The 10,165-nt window shown below is 42.3% G+C and overlaps 1 pseudogene; it reads left to right on the forward strand.

The window, feature by feature from the left end:
• Positions 1-8,799, forward strand: part of LOC118840814 — a 31,667-nt pseudogene extending 22,868 nt beyond the window's left edge.
• The last annotated feature ends 1,366 nt before the right edge of the window (positions 8,800-10,165 follow it).

A 10,165-nucleotide genomic window follows, 5' to 3' on the forward strand; every position in this document is an offset into this window, starting at 1 on the left:
GGCAGAGTTAGAGCCAAGCCCTGTCCTCCTCCGACCTCCAGGCCCAGGGGCCTGCTGAGATAAACTCAGGGCTTTGGGATGTGGGTGGAGCCAGGAGGAGGGGTCTCGCCTTTGTTGCCTCCCTAGCGATTCCAGGTCGGACCTGCCTGACCACGTGGAACTTCCGGCTCTCTGGCAGAGCATGTGGAACTTCTGGCTGCCTGACCACGTGGAGTTTCCGGTCTTTGCCTGGACTGCCTGCCCGCAGGGAGCTTTGGGTAGTGTGGGAGGAGAGTAGGCGGAGTCAGGGCGGTCCTAGGACCCAGATGTATTAGCTTTACCTGTCTTTCACCCACATAACCAAAGAGTGTACCTACGTCACTAAAGGTATAAATGTGCTGCTTGCTGAAATAATAAACGGAGTCATTCACCATCTTGTTTGGCTCCCGCCCCTTACATTGTCCGCGAGATCAGGCCCTTTGCTTAGGCAGAGGCCTGGGGCTTGGGGGGAACCCCGAGCGTAGTTACGAGGCTTCGGAAGCTGGTGACACATATTATCTCTTTTTTTTTTACCCTCCCAACAACCCTGAGGCACAGTTGCTATTTTTCAAACAAAGTTCCCATTTTTTTCAAACAAAGAAGCAAAAGCAGACAGAGGTTAACTGACTTGCCCTATTTCACTCATCTAATCAGTGTCTGAGGCTGGATTAGAACTTCGGTTTCCTTGATTTCCAGGCCAGATGCAACACTTTGATTTTGGGGGAGAGACTCAGTTATGGAGTCAGGCAGAGTAGGCTCCTCGGGGATTGGAGTGACATGAGGGAAGCTATTGGAGGAAGATAAGGTGACGGACAGAGCAGGATTGACTGGGTGGTTGGGGCTGGGGACTGGGGACTGGACAAAAAAGGGCCTTTGAGTCTACATTTTGACCTTAACCCAGATGTTTCTTTTTCTATTCCTAGTTTTAGGAGAGGGAACAGAAGAGGAAAAACTCCTGAGCCACAGGATAATGAGCTACTGGGAAAACTTTGCTCATCATGGGTGAGAAAGCTGGCCCTTGGTTTCCCAGTGGTTTCCCTGTGGGGTAGTGCCTATTCCTAGGCACATAAAAGTTTCCCACTGATATTGTAATACAAGGAAAATTAGGAACCCCTGAGTAACCCCTAGCTACTGACAAGCCCCCCCAGAAAGAATGGATTCAGATATCTTTGGTATTTAGCAAACCCCCTGGGACTCCATGGCTCCTTCCTGAAATGTCAATAGATAGGACCATCCCACTGAGAGATAACCTGGAAGATCCTGTCTAGCAGATATCCCTGAGACTCCTTGGCTCCTTCCTGGAATGTCAATAGATAGGACCATCCCACTGAGAGATAACTTGACAGACCCTTCCTGGGAGATATCCCTGGGACTCTGTGACTCCACCAAGGAATGTAAATGAGATTATCCCACTAGTACGATAACCTGACTGAATCTTTTGATCAGCCAGGACCTTTGTTCCTCTTCCCCCTTACTCTGTACCCCCGTATCCTATATAAGCCAAGCCATCACCCCAACACATTTGCCATTGATTTGTGGTGCCGTACCCCGATGGCCGCCGGCTAATAAATTCTCCACTTAAAACTTATACTCTGTGGTGTGTCTCGCTCGCTTCTGGTACAACATTTTGGAGGCCCCAGCGAGATGTGGCGGTATTTCGTGTTACCGCCCTGGAGACACACACAGAATTCCGGACCTCAACAGGGAGTCTCTGCCCCCGATCCACCTTCTCTCACTTCAGAGGGCCGGCTCCTGGGGATTTCTTTTCCTAGGACTCTGATGTGGAGTGATGGTCTCGGAGAATGGACTCTTTGCTGACCTGTCCCTTTTCGGCCTACGGAGAATTCTGGTTTTGTAGACCTCTAGAGGTAAGGTTTTCTGGTTTGGTTTCTGGTTTGGGGCTAGCCATTTGGGTCTCTGATACCATGCTAAACCCTGACGAGGCTGTGGTACAGAGCTAGGAGGGCTGGGACGCCACCCTTCCTATTGGGGTGTGGGAAGATTGGGGTGTTTTCCTTGAAGAGGGAACCTGGTTTATTTTCTTTCCTCTGAGGGGACCTGCTTAGCCCCAGTTAACTCATGCCATTGGTTATGTGTTTTGTGTTGGCTGTGGGAAGATTGGGGTGTTTTCCTTGAAGAGGGAACCTGGTTTATTTTCTTCCCTCTGAGGGGACCTGCTTAGCCTCAGTTAACCCATGCTACCGGGTCTGTTTGGGTATGGGAAGATTGGGGGTGTTTTCCTTGAAGAGGAAACCTGGTTTATCTTCTTTCCTCTGAGGGGACCTGTTTAGCCTCCAATTAGCCCATGCTGTTGGTCTCTGTTTTGTGTTGGAGGTGTGAGAGAGATTGGGGGTCGTATCTTTGAGGAGGAAATCTTTCCTCTGAGGGGGCCTGCTTAGCCTTCAGTTCGATCCACACCGTGAACTTTGTTGTGTTTTGAGTTCGTCTCTGTTAGCGTGTCTGTGTCAATTGTGAAATGTCTATGTTTTGTTAAAAAAATCTGAAACTTAGGCAGCCAGAGATATCAGGCTGCCACTAGGGAAACAGACTCCCTTCCTTGTGGCTCCCGTTTGGCCAGCGTGGAACTACGGGGAATGGGTTAAAATTTGGCAAATTCTGGGTTTTAAATTGTTAAAAAGTTTGGAAATTGGTTAGTTGAATTTGGGAAGAAAGATCTCCTGAAATTGTAAATCCATTCCAGGAGCTCACTCTTGCTGGAAACATCTCCTCCCAATGAATGCCTTCTGGCTAAAACCTTCGTTAAAGTCTTCAGCGGGACTCTCGCATTTGTCTTAGTCCCGGATTCCCTTAGATTCAAGTACAAAAGAGGTTTTTGGGAGTGAGCAAGGGGTGAAGTTTACCTGAATTACAATCATTGAGATCTTTTCACTAGGGCTGCAGTAAAAGTTAGAGCAGTTAAATCAAACTCCTCTCCTCCCGGATCAGATTAGTAGAGAATGCAGGAGAACTGTAGGGAAAAACTTAAATCGCCCTCCCCACCGGGCAATGAGGAGAGGGATAGAAAGTCACAGACTGACAGTCAGTCCTGTGCCCCTGAGTACCTTTGTAGCCCGTCCTTGTGGTAAAGTTTAAAAAGTGAATTTGTGAAAGAGAGAGATAGAAAACCTGTATAAGGAATTTAGGGGGTGGTAGAGTAGCAGCTTGGGATTACCTGTCTAGTCAGGAGTCCATGTGCTCCTCTTGGCTGCCATGTGCTGCTCCTGGTCTCACCCTTCCCCCACCCTCCACATTGAAAGGTTATCAGAGCTGAAGCTAAAGGAATGTTGTAAAGAAATAGGGTTGGTCAGTTAGTGCTTGGAAGGGTAGGCTCCTTGCCCTCAAGGGGCTGCCAGGCCCCACCTAGGGAGGAGCCCTTTAGAAAACTAAAAGGGATTTTTTCCTGCTCTTATCTTCCTTGGGAGTTCGAAAAAAAATCTTTTTAGGCATTCTTGTATAAGATGAAGCTTGGAAAAAGTGGGTGCAAAATTAAGTTTCTCTTTCTTTCATAAGTTCATTCATGGCCAGGCAAAAGTTCCTATACCTGGGCCAGAGGTAGTGGTGCTGAAGAATATACAGCTAAATAAAGTGTATTTGGGATGTTAATGTATTAATATATGTGATACATGTATTTATATATTAATACATTAATATATAATACCAAAAGTAATAAGACCAACAGTTCCTATATTGTATCTGGAAATGCAATAGATGTCATCTGAAAATTATTGTTTCTGTATTTCTAAACTTGCATTGTGTTCCCAAAAAATTCTCTTAGATTGTGAAATTTGAGAAGACCATTGAGTGGTAAGAAATGATATTATAGCAATTTTAATCTGATTTTGATATATGTGAATTGGGTTTTTAAAGGGATGGGATAAAATTTGGAACTGTTATAGGTGGTTATAACAAGTAAATAATTAATAATACTAATATTTAACCGTGAGAACAGACTTTTTGTGTGAAAAAGTTTTATATTATGAGAATATATCTGGTGATTTAAAGTTATAGTTTCAAATAATGATATGAAAGATTCTCCGTGCAAGGAGATTTAGAAATGTGATCACCTAAATTGATAAAAGGGTTGTTTCAAGTTTTAAAATGCATAATTATGTTTAGGGCACTGGTACATTTCTAAATTGTGTAATGTGACAAACAGATGTATCAGCAATATTGAAAAATGTGGTAATCTTTTATAATGCAGAGAGTATTGGGCCTTAGAAATTAAAATGTTACCACTAGTGGTTATGAATCATTTGATTTGCTTATCCAACTCAGTTATGATCACTAGATTGGTAATTAATTGGAATCTGTTTCAAGTCTTAGATACATGATAATTGCTTGTGGTGTACTTATTTCTAAGTTAGTTATTATATACAAATTGGTTAACATCGCATTACCTGTGCTGTTAGAGAATAATTCTCTTATAATCTGGATGTTGTTAGATTGAGAATCGTAGTTAATTAAGAAATTGAGGTTATTAACTGAAACAAGAACTTTTGAAACCATCTAGTCATGAATTCTTATCAATCTTGTGTGGTTTTCTGTGTAGAGGAATTCTTATGGAAAGTCCTGGTAAACCTTATTATTGTGATAAGGCTAATTAATTGAGTATGTAATTTATAGAAATTAAGTGTCCTCCCATTATAACACTTTTTGATTAAGGAACTTTGTAATGTCTAGGAATTCTGTGCAATATTTGAGAGTGAGGACATTTGGCACCAACTTAGTTAATGAATTCCAGCATTTAAGGGTTAATTTGCTTTAAGGAAAAAGGAGATGTCTATCATTTTAAAACCTTCTAAATAATTGTGTTCAGGAAAGTTTAGTGAGCATGCCTTTTAACATCTGGATAAAAAAAAAATCCTTATTAGAATTATTAGAATTGATACTTATCTATAGAAGGGCCCATTCAATGTCTTATTCAAGTTTTTTTTTGAGTAAGGAGGTTCCAAACGACAGTCTGAATTCCTTACTCCTCCCCGCCCTTAGTTTAGATAAGAAGAAAAGAATTTCACCTTAGCCCACCTGTCTGAAGGGAAGGAAAGGAGAGGGGCAGCAATAAGAGGACAGTAGGGGTCAAGAAGCCTCCAACCTGGCTTCTTAAAAAAAACTGATAAGATTAGACTAAGACTTGAGATGGGTTTGGCCTAGTAGTTAATTAGTGAAGTCTGCCATCTGATGGAGAAGAACCCACCCTCAGGGGGGAGGTGAGATGGCAGATCTTTTTAATAAGTGTTCCTTCTTTTAGAATGAGTTATCACGAAAAACAAATCCCCTTTTTTTTGTGTCTTTGTGTGTTTAAGAAGCTGGAATGGGATTCCAGTATACGCAGTTATGACAATGAAAGTACTAACTTATGAGTTGTTTTGTCTTATGGTTGAAATGTAAAGAAGACTTAGTACTAGGTTTGAAAGATTTGGAAAGGTGAATTAAGGTTGAGGGAAAATAGGAAAGGCAGATAAGAAAGTTTGGGGACAAATGGGAGTTAGCTAAGCCTCTCTTGTCCCGAGAATGATAGTTTCAGATGGTCAAAGTAAGTTGGAGATGAGTGTGAGGAAGTATTTAGAAGATGGAAAAGTTATGTAGCTTGATTTGATAATTATTAGCTCAATAAAATTTGGGCAGTCTTATCTGAAGGATATTTATTTGCTATTTAAGATTTTATGGGACTACAATTTAATATTGTCTTAAGCTCTGATTACAGGACTAGGTCACATGAAGCCGGTAATGGCACACCAGGTGTTACAAGCTGAGAATTTTTTAGGTGGGTCTGCCTGGGAGCAGTCGTGAAGACGACCTTGGACACAGCCTAGGTAGGATCTTCCTGACTTTATTTCCCAACTCTGCTATTTCCTTTCTGAAAAGGAAAGTCCCCACCTGGTTACTCCTAAGCCCTGCTTTCAGCACCTGGTGACTATAAGATTGGCTATCAGATATGACGCGTGCCTGGAATCAAACAGAGCTAAGGAAGTTCTTTCCTTCTGTTAAGATATATGACATAGTCCCTCATTTCTTTCATAGCAAATTTAAATTGTCAAGAAGTTTTGTAAGCACTATGCTAAATCTGTTAGGTAATAGATAGATGGATATTGAAATATCTCTGAGTTATTATAATAGGATACAGGTATGAATAGCTTACAATTTTAACTTAGGTTCATGACCAATAAGACATTGAAATAATATAGGGATAACATCCTCCGAAAGGGGAAAATGATTAGGCAAAGCAAATAAGGCAAAGATGTAATGTGATAAATGTCTAATAAAAGGAAGGGATAGTGAATTTTGAAAAAAGGCAATTGATTGATTCCCCTAAGAATTATGTACAGATGTGTATGATTGGCTCTAAAAATTTATCAATTCTGGAAATTCGAGCTGTTAAGTGTGTTTTGGTAATAAGATCTTAAATTTGGATGCTGATACAAGAAAATTGTATAAGATAGTGGTACAGGTGAAAATATATCCCCTTTGTAAAGTATCTGTAAGTTATAGTAAGTTAAAATTGTCTGAGAATTTCTAGATCTGAACCAGAGAGGCAGAACTTAGCCCTGCGTGGCTGGGACCTTAATCATCAAATTACATGTGTTCTGGGAACCCCGTGTGAGGAGTGGACATCTGGGCCTATAGAAGACCTCGCCCTGCGGTTCCAAGAGCCTGAGAAGAACAGCACCGGACGCGGACAGCTTTCTCACGGGATCCGGAACCAGAACCTGAGCAAAGACCTGCTTTTTTCCCTTCTGCGTCCTTGTGTTCCCAAGACTGTTTTTCCTGAACTTTTATTATGTTCCCTCTACTTACTTACAGTTAGTTTACAATTTCTGCCCATCCCTGGGGATGTCCCAATACAGAAAAGGGAAAACCTGACTCCACCTAGATAGGGATTTTAAAACTTCACCCTGTGGGAAATAGAGTTTTTTTTTTTTTCCATACCTTTAATTGGTCTTTAGGCAAAACTTTCAGTTTGCCTTTGACCAAAAAAAAAAAAAAAAAAAAGGGGGAAATGTGGGATGTTTTGAGAAATGTGGGATGTTTTATACCATTTTTTAAAATTTCTGGAGTGTAGTACCTGGGGAGGCTCCTTGGACCCTCCTTGAGTCTTCCAACTAGGTCTGGCCTTCCCCTGGGGCCAACGACCTAGCGTTTCTTTTATTGTCACCCCCGCTTAGCGTTTTGGTTGGCCTCCTAATTTTATTGCTATGCCCCATCAGGTCGTTCCTTTTTTCAAGGATTTGAAATTCCCATGAAGAAAAAAAGTGGGGAATGTAATACAAGGAAAATTAGGAACCCCTGAGTAACCCCTAGCTACTGACAAGCCCCCCCAGAAAGAATGGATTCAGATATCTTTGGTATTTAGCAAACCCCCTGGAACTCCATGGCTCCTTCCTGAAATGTCAATAAATAGGACCATCCCACTGAGAGATAACCTGGAAGATCCTGTCTAGCAGATATCCCTGAGACTCCTTGGCTCCTTCCTGGAATGTCAATAGATAGGACCATCCCACTGAGAGATAACTTGACAGACCCTTCCTGGGAGATATCCCTGGGACTCTGTGACTCCACCAAGGAATGTAAATGAGATTATCCCACTAGTACGATAACCTGACTGAATCTTTTGATCAGCCAGGACCTTTGTTCCTCTTCCCCCTTACTCTGTACCCCCATATCCTATATAAGCCAAGCCATCACCCCAACACATTTGCCATTGATTTGTGGTGCCGTACCCCGATGGCCGCCGGCTAATAAATTCTCCACTTAAAACTTATACTCTGTGGTGTGTCTCGCTCGCTTCTGGTACAACAATATAAAAGTTCCCCGATTGAAATTTGTTCAGAAAGAAAGTTATCTCAACCCAGAGGCAAGGTCTGGTGGACATTGTAGCCCTTGCCCAAGTTCATGGCCAGGGTTGGGGGAGGTATTGCTCTGGAAGAATCACCCTACAAAGGAGCATATTGAAAGGAAAACAAGAAAGATCAGCAATCCTCTTGGACTGCTCCACTACCCTTGAATCTCAAACACTTTTCTTCCCCTTTGGGAAACATTCGGACTGGTGGCAAGAGCCTTGGATTTGGAGTCCAGCATTGTTGTGTTTGATTCGTTATGTCCTCATCTGGAGTTTTCTTGGCAGAGATACTGGAAAAGTTTGTCATTTCCTTCTCTAGCCCATTCTATATATGAGGAAACAGACAAAGAGAGTTAAGTGATTTTTCTAGGGTCTCACAGGAAATAAGTATCTGAGGCTGGATATGAACTTAGGTCTTTCTGACTCCAGGTCTGGTTCTATCCACTGCACCACCTAGCTGCCCCATTGAAAAGGAGTCTGATGATATGAGTTCAATAACTGATTTGGGTACCTATTCCCTAAGGAGTCCTTTCAGCCTTTGGACCTTCCAACTTGGGTGCATTAGAAAAGCTCAACATGAAAGATGAAGACCAAGCTGCTTAAGGATGGGTGAATAAATCTCTCTATGGGTGCTACCACTGCCAGCTGACCCTTACCTTCAGGCTTGGTCCTTGGTTCCCAGGCTGAACTGATGATGGCTTGCTATACTTGCCAATGAAGTGGCCCCTTTCTGATCTAAATGTTTGGTTTTTCCTTCCAGTGACCCAAATGTTGCAGACCTTATTCACTGGCCAGTCTATGACCAAAAGGAAGAGTACCTACAGCTGAATTTGCAGTTGTCTGTGGACAAGAGCCTGAAGAGGTTTAAGTGGGAGTTCTGGACCGAGACCTTGCCTTGGAAGATGAAGGAATCACAGCCTGAAAATGTCCACATGGAGTTGTGATCTCCAAGCATAATAGTTTTTGCAATTTTTGCAGACCAATGACACCCAATCATTTGCTTTGAGTAGTTCCTTGGTTTCAGCTGAAGTATATTGCAGTTTTCAATAAAATACTTTGTCTCTTACTCATTACTGCTATGGGAGGAGAATGTAAATGATATCCAGAAGCAAAAAAAGAATTAATATAGTCCCTATCATATGCCAGCCACTGTGCTAATGAAACACTTTTACAAATATCATCTCATTTGAATGCGACCTTCCAGTTCTGAGACAGTGGGAATCTGGTGAGACCTGTCAGTCCACCCTGTCTCTAGAGATAAAAGTTCCTAATTCATTTCATAGAATTCTAGTGGAGATGGCTTCATTTGCTGTCATTGTATCACTGGGGCACTTGGTAGTGACAGAATAAATACTTGATGTTTGATTGAATGATTGATTTAGAGTCAAAAGGGAAATTAGAAATCATTGAACAAGAATGAACACCAAGACCCAGAGAAGGAAAATGCCTTGTCCAAAGTGAAACAGACACTAAAGACACTCTCACGCTCTCTCTTAAGAACTTTGGAATTGATTGCATGAGGTGGGAGACACTGGCAAAGGACCACCCAGCATGGTGTGCCCACATCAAAGAAGAGGCTGAGCTCTATGAATGAAGTAGAGTTGCAGTAGCTCAAAGGACGCTTGAAATGCACCAATTTAGTGACATCTCCAACTCCAAATGTTCGTATGGACTATTTGTGTCTGACCTGTTGTTGAGCCTTCTGAGCTAATATTGGTCTGTTCAGTCACAGACAGACACACTGTACCTTGACTTGAACCCAGTAGTGTCATTTTGGTCCTCTTTGAGAATGTAGACCCACAACCTACCAACCAAGTGTCTGGTCAGGATTTGATCTCAGGTCTTCCTGATTCCAAGTCTAGTGTTCCATTCATTCTCCATACCATAGAACCTGAAGTTTCTTGGAAGAGTCCCTTTTCTCTTTTCATCTAGATGTAATTCTAGACGAATTCCAGCTCAGAGAAAGCTGTTTGAGCTGGATTCATTTAAGAGCATCCAATCCCAGCTCCTGGAACAGCTGTTGAAATGGCCTCCCATCGCCCTGAGGCCAATTCTTGTCATGATGTCATTGGAAAGCAAACGACCTAGGCAAGGTTCTGAGAGCTATGTCCTTTGTTTTCTTGGGATGTCACATTGGCAGCTACTGCTCTGCATTGGGTGAACACTGGCAGGGTGATAGAATTACAAAATTGGAAGGGACCACTGAGACCGTTAGCCCAACCTATCAAGAATCCTCTTCTATTACTGTTGTTTGTCCTTCATCCTCAAGCAGGACCTTGATATCAGGAAGGTAATGAAATGACTTACAAT

This window comes from Trichosurus vulpecula, chromosome 3 (assembly GCF_011100635.1).
Source record: "Trichosurus vulpecula isolate mTriVul1 chromosome 3, mTriVul1.pri, whole genome shotgun sequence".
Classification (NCBI taxonomy): Eukaryota; Metazoa; Chordata; class Mammalia; order Diprotodontia; family Phalangeridae; genus Trichosurus; species Trichosurus vulpecula.